The following is a 9,617-nucleotide window of genomic DNA, read 5'->3' as shown; positions in this document are numbered from 1 at the left end:
TTTTCAATTGTACAATTTGGTTCATAGCAAGCAGGTGTGGTTCTAGACTTTCTTATACGCTCTTTGATTTTTTTTTTCCCTCCAAAAGATTATACCCTCTAATTCGTGTAGTTCTTTTGCAAGAACTTTATGGTGCATAGAGTTTAATATGTGGCTGGATGGATTTCTTGTAGAAATGGCAAAAATCACCTTTGATCACAATGGCAATCCAAATGCAATATGAAAATATTCAATCCTTAACAAGTGAAGTGTATGTGCTTGATCGCTCTTCATAGCACTAGTCCTGAAAGACATCTTTTAGATTTTTTGGTTCTTGGTTGTTTCTAAATAGATTTTTCAGGATTACAACTTGGAGCAACCCTTGAAGTATTTTCTATTTCTAAAGTTGAATTTGATCCTTCCATTCCCGGAAGGATGAGTTTTGAATATCTGATTAACTAAGACCCTTGTTCAAAGCCCCAGCACTTCATTTCTGACCTCTTATTAAATATCCCTCGTTTATTCAGAAAAGGAAAAGAAGAAAAAGATGAGAAAAGGACTAATACTCAAGGATTCCCCATCACTTGGGGTTGAGAAATGAAAATATTAGGCCCAGAACTTGACGAGGAGATGATTACAGAAAGGATGTTTAGTCTGATTTCTTAGAAATATGTTCAGCTATACTTTATAGTAAAAACTATATTGATTTTTCTGTTCTTTTTTTAGGGAAGAAAAGCCAAAAAGTGATTCCCGTACCCAGTGCACAAGGCTCCCGCGTTTAGCAGGGTCTGAGGAGGGTCAAATGTACGCAGCCTTACCCCTGTTTCCAGAGAGGCTGTTTCCATTCCACCAAAAAGTGATTCTTAATCTTTCTAAATATTAAAAACATACGGCAGAAAGAAATATCCTTCCTAGTGGGGGTTGGGTTGGGATGATATGGGCTTAATAATGGTATGCGTAGCTATCCTAATTTTTAGAAAGAAGCTACAACAACTTTCTGTTAAGAGGAGAGGGGCCAGGTCAATGTAGCTCCCATTTGAACTTGGAAATATTAGGATTTTACTGTGCTAAGGTGGTTAGATCTTTTCCTGTGAAGTTTCTTCTCCTTACTATGGGGGATTCACTGGTCATGCAAGGTGGCAGAGTTTGTTTCTGAACATTGAGGAAAATGTTTGGCTTTTGGTTTTGGGGATAGCCCTCTGTTTGGCCTTCTTTTATGTCCTTGCTTTGTGTTCACATCTTTAATTGAAGGACTAATTGGCCAAGAGTTATAAGGCCTAATTGATCCTTTGTCTTGCTTGTTTCAGTACTGGTACTGTATGCTCAAGAGGTAAGACTACTTGTCTATCTCAATCAACAATCGAGGGAAAGGATGGGCATAATGATAATTCTGGATTGTTGGATGAATAGGGAAAGAATAGGAGCTGGATGACGTGTGAGCACTAAAGTATGCCTCCTCCACCACCCCTGCAGTGCACACAAAAAAGGTAAAGAGAAAAAAAAAAGGCTTATTAACAGCAATTGTGGCTCTGTTTCCAAAATCTTTTATATTTGCTTTGGATATAGTGTTTTCATCCCTTTTTTATCAATATCTTGCTAAATGGGTTTGTTTTCTTTTGACTGGTTCCTATTCTCTTTGTATTGTTTTTTCTTCCATATCCTACCCCCCCCCCCCCCAATACACATACACTCCCAAAAAAGCACACCTAAAAGGAAGTGAAAGTAAAGGGGCTTTTTATCAGTCATTGGACTCCATTTCTGAATACTATTATATTTGACTTGGACCATAGTGCATTCGTCCCTGTTATATCTATGAGTCACTTAATACTAATAGGTGTGCTTTCTTGAGATTGAATTCCCATTCTCTTAAGATTCTTTTTCCTTCTACACGGCCATGCATATGTTTCTGATTTTATGTTTATTTTTGCCTCTAGGTTCCAAAAATTTGCAGATTTATGCAGATAGTTGAATTATACTAGGATTATTCTTTTCCATCTATGTGGTGTGTCTTTGATTGATGGTGGATTTTCCCTGCTATTTCTGAAGATGCTGATGCTTTTCTCTGTGTCTGTGAAATGATTAAAATAAATGCTTTTTCCTCCACTGTGTCTGTGAAATGGTTAAAATAAATGTTTTTTCCTCCACATATTCTCATTTCCCAGTGATGAAAGATTTAGTAATCTGAACTTTGCATGAAATTCTGAATGAGGGGTGCTCCCTTTGCATTCTCTTTTGCAAAGGTTGAGGGACCTTTTCATGCTAGGTTGATAGCAGGTGTTCTGAGGGAAGTTGTGGATGCCATCCCTTGGTTCCCAGCAATAAAAGATTTAGTAATCTGAACTTTGCATTAAATTATGATACATCGGTGCTCCCTTTGCAAGCTTATTGCATGGTTGAGGAACCATGATTTCATGCCAGGTTGGTGGTAGTGGGCTGTGAGGGATTTTTGGATGTTGGCTTTTTAAGATACCCTTGGATTGTACAGTTTAAAATTTTTAACATTATTTTCTTTCAATACAGATGGTTTTGTATCATAGAGTTTGAAATGTTCAGCATCTCTTACTTTCTTTGCTGTCTTTTTTGTTTGGTAAAAACTTTCTTTGATGTCTTCATTGGCATGAAAGCTTTATATCTCTTCTTTTTCGGTGTTGCAGGTGGTTTTGTCGTTTTTGCACAGACATGTTTGGAGCAGAAGTGTCAATCAGTTGCCTGGGATATTTCAGTTTAGACTGAAAAGTAAATTTAGGTATACTCCATGATGCCAACTCTTGGGAAAATAAAGAATTATTTTACCCTTTTTGGTAGGGTTACATGTCAAAATTATGATGCATGAAACTTTCTCCAATCCTGGAACAACATATGCCTGTTCTCTTTATGTTTTCTGTTATTGCTCCGTAGTTGTCATGACGACAAGGCAACCCAAGGCAGTGGCCAGGCACCTTGTTGCCTAGGTGGGTGCCTAGGCGTCGCCTAGCTCGCTTGGCGTGCATACTCTTTAATCATATGGTCAGTTACTTACATGGTGCTATCTGGTTTCTTTTTGTTTCTGCAGGACATGGACACGTGGATAGTGCTGCACAAGATAAAGTTCAAGGACACCAGGGAGGTGATTTCATCATCTCCATTACCTTACAAGGGCTGGACCTAACACAATCTCTCAGTATTATGAGGTAGGATTTAAGGAAGAGATGGGACGATGAAGATTTAGGGAGGAGATGGGAGAAAGAGAAGGAAAAAAAAACGTACCATGCGGTGTGATTCAGGGAAGAGAAGGGAGAGATTTCATGGAGGAGATGAGAGACATTTGGGGGGGTGGGGGGAGGAGAGCAGGGAAAGGGTTTCCAGAGATCGAAGATTTAGGGATGAGATGGGAGAAAGAGGGGGGGTGAAACAGTATTAAGCGGTGGGATTCAGGGAAGAGAAGGGAGAGAGGGTTTGTTTCATGGAGGAGATGGGAGACATTTGGGGGGGGGGGGGGAGCAGGGAGAGGGTTTCCAGAGATCAAAGATCTAGGGAGGAGATAGGAGAAAGAAGGGGGTGGGAGAGGGAAGCCGTATTAAGCAGTGGGATTCACGGAAGAGAAGCGAGAGAGGGTTTCATGGAGGAGATGGGGAGGGGGGAGAAGCAGGGAGAGGTATTCCAGTGAGGGGATCAGAGAAAGAGAATGACAGAAAAAAAAATAACAGAAGAAGAAAAAAGGAGAAAAAGGAGGAGGAAGAAGAAGAAGCAGCAAAGGAGAAAAAGAAGGAAAAAAAAAAAAAGACAGAAATTGGAAGAAGACAAAAAAGAAGGCTGAAGAAATAGAGAAAGAGAAAATAGAAAAAGGCGGTGGCAGTGGAAGAAGCAGAGGCGAAAAAGAAGAATTGAAAAAAAAAAAAAAAAAAAAAAAAAACAGATGTCAGAGAAAGAAGAAGAAGAAAAAGAAACAAAAAAAAAAAAAAAAAACTAACCTGATTGGATCGTGACTTGGCGTGGAAGTCTCATGTCTTTTGATCTATCTTCCTTTTTTTCTGTTTTGTTTTTTTTTTTAAAAAAAAAAAAATTGTAATACACTTAATTATCCCATGCATCTCACCCTATGTAAAAAAAATATGTAATCCAACCAAAATATCAGGAGAAGAATAATTTTATACATCAAAGGAGAAAAAAAAAAAAAAAGAGGCACTCACACAATAAGGCGAGCCAATGGTCAGGCCTGGAAAAAACGACTTGTCTCCTAGGCGCCGGCGCCGCCTTGACAACTATGCTACATGCATGCTGGAACCAATCCTTTTGAAGTCATCAACCAAGCTGTAAAGTAAGTTTCTCTTTCTTTTCTTTTTGTTTCCTTTCCTTTGGAAAACTAATGGTAAATGTGAGACAAGAAATAGTGGAAATCGGCAAGATGCCATCCTCCATATCTCTCTTTCTCTGTCTCCGTTAATATACTGAAATTAACTTCCTATACACATCCAAAGTGGGGCTCCCCATTCCCCACCAACTACGCAGAAATTTTGGAACGTGACATCTCAATAATTGATGGTGACACTCACAATTAACTTATTTCTTGTAAACGATGCAAATTGGGGACCTTCATTCAGAATGAGTCAAGTGACCTCTTTTTTTGGCTTTTGGTGAATGCAGATTCACTAACAACTACACCAGCATTGCTAGCAGAGTTGGTTGGTCATTCTTTTGGAACTGTGCATTCTTTTATTCCCATGAGTCTGCTAGCAAATCAACAAAGCAAGGCAAAATCACAATATGAAGTAAGTGGTCCATCCTCCATTATTGTTTCTTCTTCTTGGTTGTCGAGTAAACTGTTGAGGTTATGTTCCCTGGTAATTAATACGTCATCATCTGTCTAGGATGCTATTATTCATATGCATGGAAATAATGTGAGCTTCACCAATTACCTTGCAATTAAATGAAGGGAAAATATAGTTGTAACCACTTCAGTTACAATTGGATTTGTAACCATGACTTGATTTACCACATGAAAAAATGATGTGGCAAATTTGTCTGTTGGTTATTTAGGGAATAGAAAAAGATCCCCATGCTGTGATGCAGTTAATCACCTAAATATTGCTTATTTGACTAGAAATAAGCTTTGGTTTGGGTTATACCTATGTGCTGACCTTTAGTCCAATTTTTATTTTTTTTTCCATAATCAGCCACTTTAATGGGCTTATAATATGGGAAAAAGGCTATTGCTTCTCCTCTTCTCCATTTGATGAAGATCCTTGTGTGTGATCAAAGAATCTTTGTATTCGATCAAGGTTGGTTGGTGTTTGATCCATCCAACCACCTTGCGGTGTGAAGCCCGGGTATTTTATTGTATTGTGTTTTTTTCAATCTATTTTCTCCGTTAACAAGTATTGTTCTGAAATTTTCTGTAACTCCTTATCTGATCTCGAATTCATATGCAAGACTTTTTTTGCATGAATTTTAATTAGGAGAATCTAGCCTTAGATTACCTTCAGTTTTTTTTTGTTTTTTTTTTTTATAGTTGGACCCCAAGGAGAGTTGAACTCATGACCTCTTCTTTGCGAGGTGTTGGTCTTTGCCAACTGAGCAACCCCCTTGAGATTACCTTCAGCTTTTGATAGGTTATTCTAAACCCTAAAGAGAACTCGATCCAAGTTTTTCTCAGATCAGACATGTTGATCTGGAAATAATTGTGTTCTCCCTATTTTATCTTTATCTTTTAGTTCTTGTTTTGTGCATCATAATACTGAATCAAATTCTGATTTTACTAATCTATTACTGTTGCTATTCATAGACCATGTTCAGAATCGAAGAATCTGTTTACTCCTCTTTTCTGAATTCTATTCTGAGTGGTTAATTTACTGATATACTGAACTCGACTTGATTTTCAGTCTCACCTGACCTACTCATTTTGAGTTATTACAATTCTCTAAAAATGGTTATATATTCTCTGTATTTCAATTCTGTTTTGGTACTGTTTTGATCATTCAAATACAGTTCTACATTATGCCAATAGTGTGGGGATGCTTTCCTAGGCCCTCTCACATCCTGAGCATGTGGGTCCTGCACTGACACTCTCTCTCTCCTCCGTCATGAATCCACCTCCCATGTCATGATTGGTTCGGCACAGGGAATCCTCTCCCTTAGGGAATCACCTAATTGGGCTGCTGTTTTTTAGCCTCAAATTCAGCCATTTATCTTTCTATCTAATGTTATACTATCTCGTGCATATCCATGCACCCCATTGTAATCCATGCATCCTTTTGTAGTCCATAATTCTGTTTTCCCACAGCAATCTGACCAAGTTGAAACTTGACATGTTAATAGGGGACCTTGGGATCCTATTTATCGACAAATTTTCAGCCCAATCTGAGCTGCCACGTAACAGAATTGCAGAAACATGGTTATGATTACACTTGAACCTGTAACTAATGTTGTTACAACTAGAAGCTCCCCTAAATGAAAGTGCCCATTTTTATGTCACTTGGAATGGTGACAGTTGTGGCTTGGTTGGGCACTTGGGCTGTTGGGCAAGGAGAAGAGGTGGGGTGGCATGAGGAGCTTCAGCCTTTACTCTCAACCCTGAACCAATTTACAATTAAAAATGAAGAATTCAACCATTTATTTAAAACAACAGTGCTTAGATTGTTTAGGCCTAGCAGTTGGCAACCTGAATGGTTCAGTAATCCAGCCCACCAGTTGGAACAAAAACTGTCAGCCAATTACTATCAGAAAAATTGAAAGAAAATTCAACCAAATTAATGAAACTGATGGTGTGCTTGTGATCAACTGAAACCAATCCAACCCAATGGGATGTAAAGAGCCAATTAACCAAAGATGAGATAATCACTAGTATCATACCCAGTAGTATCATACCCAGTCTGTCTTTTTTGGGAAGAAAATACCTCACTCTCGCTTTATCTCTCTCCTCGTGATACTCTCGTTCCTTCTTGACCATGTGGGCCCCTTGTATATAAATCGTGGCACATCCCGTGAACAGTGAGTAGATACCCTCCCCGTCTGTTTTTTATTTGTTTTTTTGGTAAGAGATACCTGCCCATCTTTTTTTTTTCTGGGTAAGAGATAACTGCCCATCTTTTGTAAGTATACTTCAACTATAAAGCCTCACTAATTTTTGGAGCCAAATGGGTTTTTAATTAAATCAAGTCATCAATTATTTAAGTTTTCTCATCTATTTCTGATTTTGTGCAGATTTGTGTACGTATCGCATGCTCTTGCCGATTATTGGGGGTGAGGTAAAACCAGCTGCTACTGGCATGGAGCACTATGACACTGCATTGGCTTACCCGGTTCAGTCATCAGGGGTAATGGGCAACCAGCCAGACATTGTCCTGTGGAGTCGATGGAATTAAGGTCGATGTCCAGAACATCATCGAGACCCTTGGGGCAGGCCATGGTGGCTGTGTTGCACTCATCAGCACCTACCACCAGGCCCTTGAAGCCTCCATCGCTTACAACCACCCCAACAACGGCTGCATTGCTTGCATGTGCCACAAGACCAATGAGATGTGCAGTGCCAAGCAAGCAGCTGTGGTGAGAGCTTCTGATGACTTCTACCCCTTGGACCCAGCATCTCACACTTATCCACATCTCCTCGGTGGCTTACAACACTCTTTTCCTTGGTGAATTAATGCTACCCGATTGGGATATGTTCCTCACAAGTAATAATCAAACATTAACATCCTTTAGTATTGATTCAATAAGATATATGTGCACTAGTTATCTGCTAGTTTAAAGTCACTAATGGTTAAAGATCCAAAGACATATGAGCACTAACTTGATGAATTGACAACTACCGTGCAGAGCCTACACCCAACTGCAGACTATCATGTGGCTGCTCGAGCCATTGGTGGTTCTGCAATCTCTGTCAGGTACTGTCATAACTCACATTCTCATGCCTAACACCCAAGTTGCCTTCAATTTTGTATATTAATTAGCTTTTGTTTTGGTTGCAATGCTGGTATCAAAGTCGTTTTGCTCTTGTATTATATTACCTCTTTAGAGCTCCAAGTCATTTGATTCTTACTGGAGGATTTTGGTTATTTTGCCTTAACCAGTGATAAGCCAGGCAACCACAACTTCAAGCACTTGAAGAAGATGGTCCTCCCTGACGGGTCTGGACTGTGTGTCCAACTCCCTGGCCCCATACACGCCTGTCTTTTTTTAGACCCTGCTAGAGATGGAACCAAGTATGCTACTACATTCCCATCTTCTGCCTTCTGATCAAGGAAATGACGATCAAGTAATCACAGTAACTCTTTCAAGACTTGCAACTAGAGAACGATGTGCTGAAACGTGAGTTGAAAATGTGATGTGCAGCTCGCTCAAAAATATGGAACACAAACAAATGCTCTGGCATGGTTGGTGTGTTCAGCCACTGATGTTGGAGTAATGGCTCAAATTGCTGGACCTGATTGGAATGGCGAACCATTGTCTATACCCATAAACCAGGTGAGTAAAGCCTTCTGGAATTGTAGTTCCAAATGTGGCATACCACAAAAGCTTTCATGGTAATAGGGAGACTATCGAATGGTAATGATACATTTTTGCTTTGCAGGGGAGTTGGTTCCTCAAGGCCCTGGAGTATGAACTTTTCCACTTCTGTCCTCTCAAGGTGAGACCTTAATGATTCTTAATTCTTGAAGAGTTTAATCTCCATTCATGGCGATCCTGATTCTTATTGGTCAATTGCATATATGCCTGTGCTAGCATAAAGCTAATTTCCTTCTTACCCCCTCCCTTGCTCTTTTTGATGCAGGAAATCACATCCAGCATCTCTATTGCACCTATTGGCCTGTTCAACATGTTCAACTCCAATTGATCTGTGGAGCAATAAGAAGTTCAGGAAGCTACTAACAAGAAAATATGGTGAAGTTCCATCCAAGCATCAGTTTGCCGACTGCAACCATAGTCCTCAAAGTTGGGGTTTGTTGCCTTCTTGTCACATCGCCACAGAAGTGCACTACTAGGAACCGAATTCAACTATGCCCCTGACCGTGGACTACTTACTTTGACTATCCCAGCCTCCGGAGATGTACAGATGGCCTGTTAAAACTCAAGTACATGAGATTTGGTGACTGAAAAAAATGAAATTAAATAAAATTTCACCATTGTTGGGAGCTGTCTGGATTGAGGGGTTGGAGAAAGAGGGGACCTGTATTGGTATTGGGTCTATTGGGCAACAAGATATATTTGTTGAGAGGTGAAGATGTATGTCATGTATCTTTGCTATATGCCATGTATGCAAATAGAGTTGAGGGTAAAACTCTTCTTCAGGTGATTAAGAAGAGAAAACTGCTTTGCATTGCTCTTTCTAAGAAAAGTGATATTAGTATTATTAGTAGTCTTCTCTGATCTTACCTCTTTTATACTTACAATGCTGGCTGATGTGATGGAATTGGTTCGTATTTTTTGTATCCTGATTGATATATATATATATATATATATATATATATGCTTCTCCATGCCCTAAGAGATACGCAAACCTCGGGATGCTTTACTCGTAACTTCACAATGTTCGGAGATGGAGTCACGGACCTTAACCTGAGTATTGGTTAAGAACGGCGATGATCTACGTTTCAGACGGTGCACAATTTCATGGATAGTTTCATTCAAGATCGTGGAGGACCTAGCTTATGATATCTATCTAT

At 39.5% G+C, this 9,617-nt stretch overlaps 1 long non-coding RNA gene and 1 pseudogene across 2 annotated transcripts; both read left to right on the top strand.

Annotated features, from left to right (window-relative positions):
* Nucleotides 1-2,088: 2,088 nt before the first annotated feature.
* LOC122641686 lies at nucleotides 2,089-3,142 on the top strand. Of its 2 annotated transcripts, XR_006329946.1 has the most exons (3): nucleotides 2,089-2,458; nucleotides 2,634-2,725; nucleotides 3,032-3,142. It is a non-coding gene; the product is annotated as an uncharacterized LOC122641686 (long non-coding RNA). The 2 variants fall into 2 exon arrangements; XR_006329945.1 differs by lacking the exon at nucleotides 3,032-3,142 and having other exon boundaries at nucleotides 2,634-2,873.
* Nucleotides 3,143-4,324: 1,182 nt separating this feature from the next.
* On the top strand, nucleotides 4,325-8,190 carry LOC122643176 (annotated as a pseudogene).
* The last annotated feature ends 1,427 nt before the right edge of the window (nucleotides 8,191-9,617 follow it).

Source organism: Telopea speciosissima, chromosome 10 (assembly GCF_018873765.1).
Source record: "Telopea speciosissima isolate NSW1024214 ecotype Mountain lineage chromosome 10, Tspe_v1, whole genome shotgun sequence".
Taxonomy (NCBI): domain Eukaryota; kingdom Viridiplantae; phylum Streptophyta; class Magnoliopsida; order Proteales; family Proteaceae; genus Telopea; species Telopea speciosissima.
Note: the sequence above shows the minus strand (reverse complement) of the source record. Positions and strands in the feature narration are given on the sequence as shown.